The sequence below is a fragment of the Oxyura jamaicensis genome, chromosome 4 (genome assembly GCF_011077185.1).
Source record: "Oxyura jamaicensis isolate SHBP4307 breed ruddy duck chromosome 4, BPBGC_Ojam_1.0, whole genome shotgun sequence".
NCBI lineage: Eukaryota > Metazoa > Chordata > Aves > Anseriformes > Anatidae > Oxyura > Oxyura jamaicensis.
In genome coordinates this window covers 4,215,468-4,226,381 of record NC_048896.1, presented here as the reverse complement: position 1 = coordinate 4,226,381, position 10,914 = coordinate 4,215,468, and the positions used below count along the sequence as shown (strand labels likewise).

The 10,914-nt window shown below is 34.5% G+C and overlaps 1 long non-coding RNA gene across 1 annotated transcript in view; it reads left to right on the top strand.

The window, feature by feature from the left end:
- The window catches only part of LOC118166111, an 11,420-nt gene extending 2,709 nt beyond the window's left edge, over positions 1-8,711 (top strand). The window contains exons 2-4 of the long non-coding RNA XR_004750355.1: positions 7,716-7,794; positions 8,487-8,545; positions 8,678-8,711. This is a non-coding gene — a long non-coding RNA (uncharacterized LOC118166111). The remainder of the gene's footprint in view (positions 1-7,715; positions 7,795-8,486; positions 8,546-8,677) is intronic.
- The last annotated feature ends 2,203 nt before the right edge of the window (positions 8,712-10,914 follow it).

Here is a 10,914-nt window from a genome sequence, read left to right as displayed (position 1 = left end):
TTATTATTATTATTATTATTATTATTATTATTATTATTATTATTATTATTAGGTAAAGTGATGGTTGGAAATGATAAGCTGTCTTTTTTTAAGTGAGGTATGAACTCCTGTTTGTAATATTAGGAAAATTGTGTGAATGTTAATGTAGGATTAGACGTTATCCTGTTTATTCATGGGAAAGGACTAGCAAAAATCTTGTTCAAGATGCATCTGAAGGTGTGCTACAGTTACCTTCTAAATGTTAAGACAAAAGTCTTGATCATCTTTTCTAAAGATTCATATTTCTTTTTTTTATTCAGACCTTTATTAAGGTCTGAATATTCTTAAAAGAGTCAATAAAACCAGAAAAAAGAATGGAGGTTATTGAGTGAAAAGAAACAAATTCACAAAATAATTATGCTGCCAGAAAAGACTTGAGAGATTAAAACTTTATATTAATTCCAGAGAGACTTTGAAGAATCAGGGTTAACAGTAACAGACACCCAGAAAGGGAGAAAAGGAGTGAATTTGAAAACATAGCAGTATGTAATGATAAAAAATGTCTTGTGAAGAGATTTCAATTATGTATATAGAGAAAAATTAATCTGATCAAAGTGAATTGGTTTTATATGAAAGAAAAAAAACACCCTCCACCTTGACATAAATCTGTTATAAATAAATGTGTATTTCAATTCAAAAATACGATGGGAAGTGTCATGAGGAAAACAGGCACAAATGAAAGGAAATTGCTATGCTAGGAATGCCTCCTTCCCATACCCACAATATTCGGGCCTTCCTGAAACAGTAGCAGCTGGCTCTATCTGCTATCCATTGTCCAGAAGAGAAAAACCTTGGTTTTGCTGCTGAAAATATTTTTATTCAATGAATGGCAAAAACTAAAATATGTTCACATAGATTAATCCAGCAATTAAAGACCAAAAAAAAAAAAAAAAAAGCATATTAGCAAGCTTTAGTTGGAAAGGGCACTTACAGGACCTAAGCATTTAACATTCTAATAGAAAATGTCTAGTATTCCCATGGCATTTAAAGAAAATGCAACAATAGAAAACAAATCACAATGGAAGACAAGTAAGTGAATTTGTAAGGGTAAGCAGAAAAAAACCTAACGGGTGATTTTGAGAAACTGAAATATACAATTACATTTAAGGCATTCTTAAAACAGGATTCTTTTCAGATACTTTTCCCCTACATAACACCTGAATGGTTGTTTTTCCAGCAGAAGTTTGAAGGAATAAAGGGTGCCATAATGATTTTTAGTATTTTTTGCTATGTATCATGTAACAATTTAAGTCTTGATATTTCATCTGAATGCCCAAATAGAATTATAAATGTTAGTAGCCCTTGTGCACCTGTGAACACTTGTGTTTGCATTGTCTTTCATATGTAAATATCTGATGTAGTTCCACCTGCGGTTCAGGAGTACCGAACTCTTTAAAATTGTTAGTGCAGTCGTGAGCACAACATCCCTGTGAGGCACTGTTATTCATATATAAAAAGACTGAGCCAAAGAATGGTTTGCTTAGAACTGTGATGAAGAGCAAAAAGTAAACCTTAATTTCTGTGAGCTAAGTTAGCCCATCTTTCTTACTACATAGCCAGTATTCAACAGATAATCTATCTCTTTGCCTTTGCAAGCTGACTTTTCAGAAATCAATTTGGCTTTAATTCAGATAAATCTAATTTAGTTTGGAGTGTGAAGTTGCTTCATGATTTTTTTTTTTTTTTTTTTTTTTTTCTGGATAGTTTGAAATCCAGCAAAGTTTTATGGATTAAAACTGTATAGCATAATAGTAAACCTGAAAAGAGAATGAGACCAGTCATTCCCTCAGATAAGCTCTAGAATTGTCAGACTGTTTTAACTGTAATAGCAAGGTCTCAAAGAGGTTTCATCTGATTTTCAAACACTATTTATCTTGTGCTTTCCTGTTCTTTGCTGATATATGTGTGAAGGAGAGTTAAAGGAATTCATCTGCTGTTTGTGCGAAAAAAAAACAAACACCATAGCATTATCGTGACCCAGAATATTATCCTACATTAATGAAAGAACAAGATAACACATCTTTTTGCCACAATCTAGTAAAATCAGCAACTCTTGGGAGATTATTATTTTTTTTTAATCAGAACTTTTCAGGAAAAAGTAGTCTCTGGCTTTCATTTTGTATTAAATGCCTTACAGAAACTGTAGCCATTGCTGCTGTTGCATGTATGAGGCTTCCACATGGTGTGTCCTTTTTGATCTTTTTACCTTTTATTATTTTTCTGCTCTTGTAGTTCTCTTCTTGCTGCTTAGTTATAACCCTGCTATTGCTAAAATAACATAGCCCTGGCTTTCTGAAGTGTGGAGTGTTTGCAGATCCACTTTCAGTAAATAGGACACAAACAGGGTAGAAAGGTCCAGCTGAAAATCAGGCTCTGTATACTTCTCATGTTACTGTAAAACTTAAATATACATTTCATAGATCTTATAAGACTGGAATTAAGTCAATTCAGAAATCAGACTACCAGAAATTATGAACTGGTTTAGTTAATCTGGGGCTGCTTGGTTTAAAAGCCCTTTGAAAGGAGCAGAATGAAATAAACAAACAAAAATCTTCAGAGAATTTCATTTTACAATTTATTTTCTCAGGAGATAAATTCTGAAGATCACCGTTCCCAACAAAAATGAACTAGTTTATGGTATAATAAACATTGAATCTTGAAGACAATTTAATTTTTTAAGCATAGATATTCCAAATTACTCCATGCATATTGGTGTAGAAGTTTTTAATTTTATTCATTCTGACAGTACTCTAATGCAGCCTAAACAATTAGTTTCTGTGAAGGTACTACTAATTTACACTGCAGTACAGGAGAGCAGATTCCTCTCTAGTTGCTATGGTCCTATTCATAGTGGATTTATGAATAGTGGATTTATGTTATTCATTCTACAGCTTCCTTTAATAAATCCTAACTTTAGACTCTGTATAGTGACTTTATTTTCTGTGTTCAGTTGAATAACACCTATTCTGTTTTTCTTTTTCATTTTCTTTTTGTTTACTTTTTACATTTTCATTATGTTTCTTTTTGTTTACTTTTTACATTTTCATTATGTATGCTGTAAAGATATCACTTTGTTATCCTAAATTAAATTAGGTATATAACATCAAATGTTAATTGTTTATTCTTCAAACTGTGTTTGTTCTTTGAGATGAAAGAATATGATGCTGAGTTGAGGATCCTATCTATCCTGTTTGTATGTATCCCTACCAATTTTCACATCAGTGATTAAGGGATTAACTTAAAACCACAAGCACATGCCTCAAGCCAAAACATACCAGGATGGATTCTGTGATCCTTACAAGCAATACTGGGCTGTTCCTTTGTTTATATGAGGTATTATTGTAGAGCAGCCAGTATTAAATTAGCCTTCTGGTGTTTTTTCCAGTATCACAGCCTTCTTTTCAGACCTACTCAAAATTATATCCGAGTACACTATTCTTTTGGGGATTCAGAGGATAGGCTTGAGGTTGGAAGTACCTGATATTAAACAGTTCAGAATTTCTACTCCTCTTTCAGTATTCATTTAAGTTGATATTCTTGGAGTATTACTGTCACAGGCTCTACTCCCACCCAGATTCAGGGTGCTGTGTCATGGGTTGCTGTTAATTTTCAGCATGTCTCTGTCATGAAACAGGACAGGAGTACTTCAGTTTGTATGGGTCTTGCCATTAGCCCGGTGAGCTTCCTCTAATGATTTAATTGTATTTGTATTACAATTGAACCTTGCACTTCCTCTTGCTGTGAATTGCAGGTGCAAGTAGTATTAATCAGTTACTCCTTTGGGGTACTTCTGAATTACATTTTTGTTGTCAGGTCATTCTTTCTCCTCCAGTGATATCTACCCCTCATGCTTTCCTTATGTAGTAGTGCCTACTTAGCCTTCCTGTTCTTTCACTGGCGAATGAGCGGGGATGTGCTTCTCAGTGCAAAAGTCATCCTGTGCTTCCAAAGTTGTCTTATACTGTTCAAACCAAGGTTAAGTGAGTAGAGAGATAAAGGGGAGAAAACCCACTATAGACACAGTATCTTTTAATAGAATGGGGTAAGTAGGTTACAGACTCCTGTATCCACATCATATCAGTTAGTTTATGTTTCTGAGTAAACTCTTATGTCTGAAATCTCTAGGTATACTTCAAGGTATAACTAGCATACTATTATGTAATGTGCTACTTTGATCACAAAAGATTTTTGGGGGAAACCTGAATAAGAAGGATTGACCTAAGAATCCGATTATATTATCTCTCTTTAGATGTAGGTTGGAGCAGTTATTTAATCTGTTTATACTTACCGTTAAACTCTGATTTTTGTGTTTTTATTAGAAAAATCAGACCTACAAAATAGGTGTCAGGAGATCCTTTTGAGTCTGCATAGATGAAGAATGGCATCTCCTCAATGTTGGCATAAAGTTTCTTTTGAGTTTCAGCTGACCAAAGGAAAAAATAGATAAGTTTTTACTTCTTTGACATCTCAAGGGTCTTTGAAAATCCCTAGGTCACAAATAGAAAAAAGAATAGAATTTATAATTATTTTTGTATCATAATACCTCAGTGAAGACAAAGAATGATAATCACAACCTATAGGGATTAAACAGCAGGAGAAATTTGGTTAATAGTTATAAAAAGGAACAATAGGAGATTAATATATCTTCATTGCTTTTTTCAGATTTTTTTTTTTTCAGTCAGCATTGGTCCTTTGAAATTTTCTAACCTATTGTGTTTTTTGTTTTTTTTTTTTGTTTTTTTTTTGTAGAAAGAATGACTGGATCAGTTCAATGACAGAGGAAAATATTAGTGATAACCATAATTTTCTATTACGCCTAAATATAACTGATCCTGCTGAAGGCAAAATATAACCTACTGGAGAGCAGAGATTAGCATAGCTGATTTGAAGAATGTTGTGAATCTTTGAACACGAGAATATTTAGGGACTACTGGGAAACATCTGTGTTTGTCTAAATGCATTAAATACTCCCCTGCGAGAAGGGTAGTTTCTGAACCTAATTGCACAGAATTGATGAACCCCTGCTTTAACAGTGGTTGCAAAACAAACCTTTTAGAATGATTAACAGTTACCTCGGTTTCATATCTCAGACCAGCTGCAAACCACTGTACAAGAAGATGGGAATTCTCACTAGCATTGCAAGGCCTGGTTGTGATTTCATGTTTCCATTCAGTATTTCAACTACTAGAGATGATAATGCTTCCTTGAACAAGCCAGACACTAACTGGAAGGGTGCTTTGGGTGGATGTGAGCTCTTAATTCAGACTCTGTGAGAGTATGGTAGTCCTCACATGAGCCACCCCTCACATTTTTGCCAACAAAGACTGCATAAAAGATCAGCATTGATGATGATCCAAGGCAAAAATTCTCTCCCCTGGGACACATCTCTATGTTTTAAAGTATAACTATTAAATTCTAATTGCATCAAACTGTAATACAGAATAGAATCTTAACTTTAAAAATTGTAACCATACTTTTCTGAGTTATCAGGATATAGGCTAATGTATTATTGATCATTGGTCAGTGATGTCACTGCTTTTGGAATATTAAAAAAAAGAAAAAGCCTCTGATTTATTTAGGTTTCTTATCATATCATTTGCAATAAACACATTTAATCCTAACCAGAGTTTCTCAATTAAAGTAGAAAACAGAAATCCTTTTGGACATAAGTTGAAAGAAAACATTTAATATCTTTCCAACTGCTTAGACTTTATTTTCTTTCTTTTTTTTATGTTAATATAACACATTGTGAAAACAGTCATTTCTATTCCCCTGCACATGAAACTGTTTCTCAGTTACAGTGTTGGTGCGCCTGATGGTCAACAGGATGTTCTAATGATAGCTTTGTGTCATCTCTGCCCTGCTGAATCCCCAGCAAAGGTTAGAGGAGCCTTCAGGTGTCTGAATTATATTCTTTTTTCTGTAACCTCCCATCAACTATTACTAGTAGAGGTTTTTTCATCTCATACCAAAGACAGTTTTCAGGTAAGGCTCCAAATACTTGATGACTTCACATGTTTTCATGTTTTCTTTTTGTCTGTGGCCAACTTTTGTATTACAATTTTAGTCTGTTTTCTTAGCAGGCCATGAATAAGAATTCTTTATTCCTATTTTTGTGATTTTTATGCTTTTTGGGGAAATCAAAATGGTGATGTATTCCCTAATGCAGTTGGTGGGCATTTAGCTAATGATTATAGTGCCTTAGAGTTGTCTCCAAGGACAATCATAATCTCTCAATATATGTGTATCCCTTACTTGAAACATTAAGTAGTGATAGAATGCTGTTTAATGTGTCTGGTAGAAATTGTTCCTTGCCCTTTTACCTGGAATGTGTCCAAACTTTGTTGTTAAGATTGTTAGTGCTAGACTAAATTATGAATTGCTATAACAATACAAGAATAGTGATGCCAAAAAGTCTACATACCACTGATTAGGTTATAATGATGTAAAAAGTGAATTGGTTTGAAGGAGAGTATGTTTTCCAGAAGCAACTACTTACAGCTCCTAGAATTACTTTATTTAATTGCTCAGTGGTCAGACAGGCAGGCCCACAGCACATAAGCTGCACTAATTAATTATTTGTATAGCAATAGACCTTGGAGACAAAAGGGTCTATGTTTTCTTTTATTTAATTATTATTTACATTGAGATAATTTCAGAATCACTAATGGAATTATTATCGATTTTCACTGGCATGAGATGTGAATTGTTCTTACAGATTTATTTCTGGAAATACATTGTATGGATACTTCCCTATATTGCAAGAACAATGTAGGAAACATCCATTCTCGCTATAAAATGTGCTTGGATAAAAATGTGAGGGAAAAAGCCTCAGATCGACTTGGGAGCATTTTAGAAAGAGTATTCCAGTTCTAGTGTAGTTTAGTGTTCTGTTGAATGACCACAATCAGGAAACATTTCTACTGAATCATTTAATAAACAATGTAATAAACAAAAAGAGCTTTTTATGGCTGAAAGTACAAAAAGTAGCAGAAGATTGGTTTCACTGTTATCTATTTCTGGATGTTGTGGAAAAAATACAAAGGTATAATAAAAATTCATTTGTTAGTATAGCATACTTCACGTCTTTAAAATGTGATACCTATTTTATGGGACAGGTTAAGAAGACTTTTTCCACACTGAGAAGAATCTTATCCATTAGGGGAGTATTAACTGAAATATATACTTAGTTATGTTGGGATACCGAAGTTAATATACTAGAAATTAGTCTAAATAAATATACTGTGAAACAATATATGTTAGTCTAAATCTGCAGATGGCTAAGGTACCACATAAGGATCTTGGGTCTTGCCTAGTGCTACAGATTTAGTAAAACTAGGTAGACTTTCCTCTTTGAGACACGATATGTTTCTTTGTGATGAAATATAAAGAAATAACACAAAAATAGTAGCATGTAGCGCATGTAGCTTCACTGGGGTCCCACACTATCCTTATGCTTGGTGCATGTTGTCCACTGTATGTGGTCACCTTTTTTTTATAATTGTACTTATTCTGAAAACTGAAAATAAATGCTGCTAGAATTCCCTGTCCTCTCTTTTTAAGAAGTAAGAATGTCTTGGAACAAGATGTAAAAGCTAATATTACAAGCATTTAATGCATATGCTGTAATACATCAATGGAGAGAGGATCTTCTTACCTGTTATTCTTACTTTCAGTATGTTATACAGTCCTGTAAGAGCCCCTGCATCTATTTTCCAGTCCAGCTCATTGTGCTTGGCTCTCTACCATGTCACAGTGAGTACGAATGATGGCAATTCTTTATCACTTGCTTTTATAAATTGAAATTTGGTTATATGTTCCCTGGATTTTTCATCTTTTTAATGAAACAGAGTAATTGAAAGGGGTTAAGGAAAGTAAGGGCATATGCACATACAGGAACATGGAAGAGTTGGATTTTGGAATGTAAAAAAAAAAAAGAACTACTTAATATCTGCAGCTGAACTTCATTGTTGAAAAAAAAAAACCTTTTCAGTTGATAAATGAAAGAAGAGTAAGGCAGGCAACCTCCATAACCCTTCAGTACCATGGGTGAGTTTCTCAGGTAACAGAACTCAGCAGGAATTTGCCAGTGTTTCCAGGGACGTTAAAGTTTTTACTGTCTGTACAGAACTAAATGAGAACATCAGGTAAAATATAGAACTCATCAGGCTAGCATGTGGAATATTGCATACCCCGAATATTAGCTTTAACTCTCTTCAGAGAACTTTTTGTTCCTCTATTTGTGATTTAGGAGAACAACATATTCCTGACTTTTTATTCTGGACAAACATGCCCAGTATATTAGGCCTATTCCAAAGTTTTAGAAGAGAGTCTGTTCTTCAAACACATAGTTTAGCTCAGCATTTTGATTACATCTGCAGTAGAGTGACCTGTAAGTCCTGAAATGAAATGGCATTGCAGAGTGATTGCAGTTTATCTGCACACAGGCAGCAAAGAAAGGCTTGTAGACAACCCAAGATCTACTTTGAGCTGTGAGACTTAAAAGGTGAGCAGGCTTCGTTGCAACATAGATTTCCTGTCATAGTGAGCTACACTGCCAGGATAATCTCATTCCTCTAGCTGTTAAAATGTAATTTTCCTCATTATTCTGATATTTTATGGTGAAATACCATAGTAGAGATTATGTCTTCCAAAGGAGACCATGACAGAGACAGGGAGAAAACAGAAGGGACTTGAGAGAGCAAAGAGACAAGAGATGAAGAAGGTGGAGAGGACCTAGGAAGGATTAGCAGCTGACTGGAGGTAAGAAAGTAACAAAATCCAGACAGAAGAGGAAGGAAATCAAAGAATGTCTACTCCTCCCGCCCCCCCCCTCCCCTTTCCCCCCCCCTTTTTTTTAATGTTTGTGCTCTTAAACTGCTCCAGTGTAGTGGGAAGGGCAGAAAAATAAAATGCAGATAAGATTTTAAAAATTGGGGGTATTTCAATTTTTCTTCCTCAAGGGGACACACTCATAAGAAGTAAATTTCTTTTTAGTGTAAATCCTGTTAACTTATCTTCCTGTTGTAGCTTAGAGTTCTTTTGGTTTAGTTTGGGGATTTTATTCCTGTTTGAAGGAAGCTCTTTAGTTTTCTTTGTCTTCTCTATGCTATGTATAATGCAATAGTCACAGCAGTGCTTTGGAAATCTAAATTCATTGTTCATTTATGGTGAGCTTTCATTAATATAGGATGTAGGCTTATTTACATAAGATAAAAAAAGGTTTGGTAAAACAATCTTTGGACAAAGGCATGGTGTGGTTTGAATGCATACCATTTTATCAATGCATGACTATACATTCGATATGAACAAGACCTTTCATACGACGACGATTTTCTGCTTGCCTAGCAAAGCTTGGAGGAAAGCTGAAATCAAAGCAGTCTTACTTACTGAAGCAATTTTATTTTACCTGAAACACTGAGGCTTAAATTATAAGCTTCAGGATGACTCAGTATAAGTAATGCATGTGTATAAACTACATAATATTCCAAGTGTATTCTCACAATCAACATAACTATGTGTTTAAAGTTGGGACCATAGGTTAATCATCTAAGCAGTGAACAAATAGCATATTTTTTATCAGAGAAAGGCTGCTCTATGCAAATAATATCTCACATGAATATTTAATAGAGTGTACAGTAGGAAGTAATTGCCAACTAGCAGGGCATGCAAAAATGAAAAAGAGAAATACAGAAGTAACAAATCCTATCAGATTTCACTCATAGTATTTTCTTAAAAGTAGGTGGTCTGACAGGTCTTGGCGGAATATGTGAAATAAATGTAATAACCTCTGGCCAGATTCTAGATAGTAAATATATTAAATATCTGAATCATATATGTTAGTCTGTCCTAGGTACAATATTTGCCAAGCATAAACTTTTTTTTTTTTTTTTTTTTTTTTTTTCTCAGATATTCTCCATATTGCCATTACATCTGCTTCTCATTTAATGCTTTATCTGCTTGCACCTTCTGCTGTTTTGTTTGTCAGAAAGGGGCTATTGTATTTGTGTCATACCTTGCACAAAGAGGCAACAGTTTCGTTTATTATATTTTGTGATAAATAACTTAAGAATGTAACAAAATAGTAAAGAGCAGCCCACTGCCCGCATGCTGCTGTGTCCATTTTTTTCATTATTTCACTATGGTAACTGAATCTCTACAGCAAAGGGTGTGTTTATTAGAAAAGACAGCATCTAGGGACAATGTTTAGCTTTTCAGTGAAATTTCTTACAGCTGAAAAGAAGCAATAATAATTTCTTTTTCTGTTCTTACATTTCTCTTGTCTTGGGAACCCTAGGGCAAATGGAGACCCGCAAAGCTAAGGAAGGTGTCACAATGTTTTCTTACGGTAAATGACCAGCTGATGCTTTCAGTCCCTCTGGTTGTATTATGAGTAACTCCTGTACAGTTTACAGAGGGAGGTGGTGTCCAGGAGCTATTACAATTGGATGACTTGATGTGCGAATGTTCTTCAGTGTAGCCATAAAATTTTCTGCTTTTTAAGGCAGTGTGGCCATGAAGTGCAGAAAACAACCTGAATGCAGCATCTGGTCTGTAAGCTGTCTATCACTGAGAAACAGACATGAAGATGACGTGGACTCACATACCTACCCACAAAGTTTCTCTCACACATTTGTGAAGGAAGTGGAAAGCAAGGACTTTCTTTTACCTTGTACCCTCTTCTATTGAAATAAGCTTGTGCTAATTCAGAGGTCAGTGGATGTAAAAATTTATGCCATCCTGGTTACACCTCTAGTGCCCATGAGAGCCCAAAATTATGGATGTTATAATGAAGATAATTAGAGTAAGATCTATTTTAGCTGAAGGCAAAGGGCCTTAAATCAAAAGGTCTGTGTTCTAGTAACCTTGAAATTG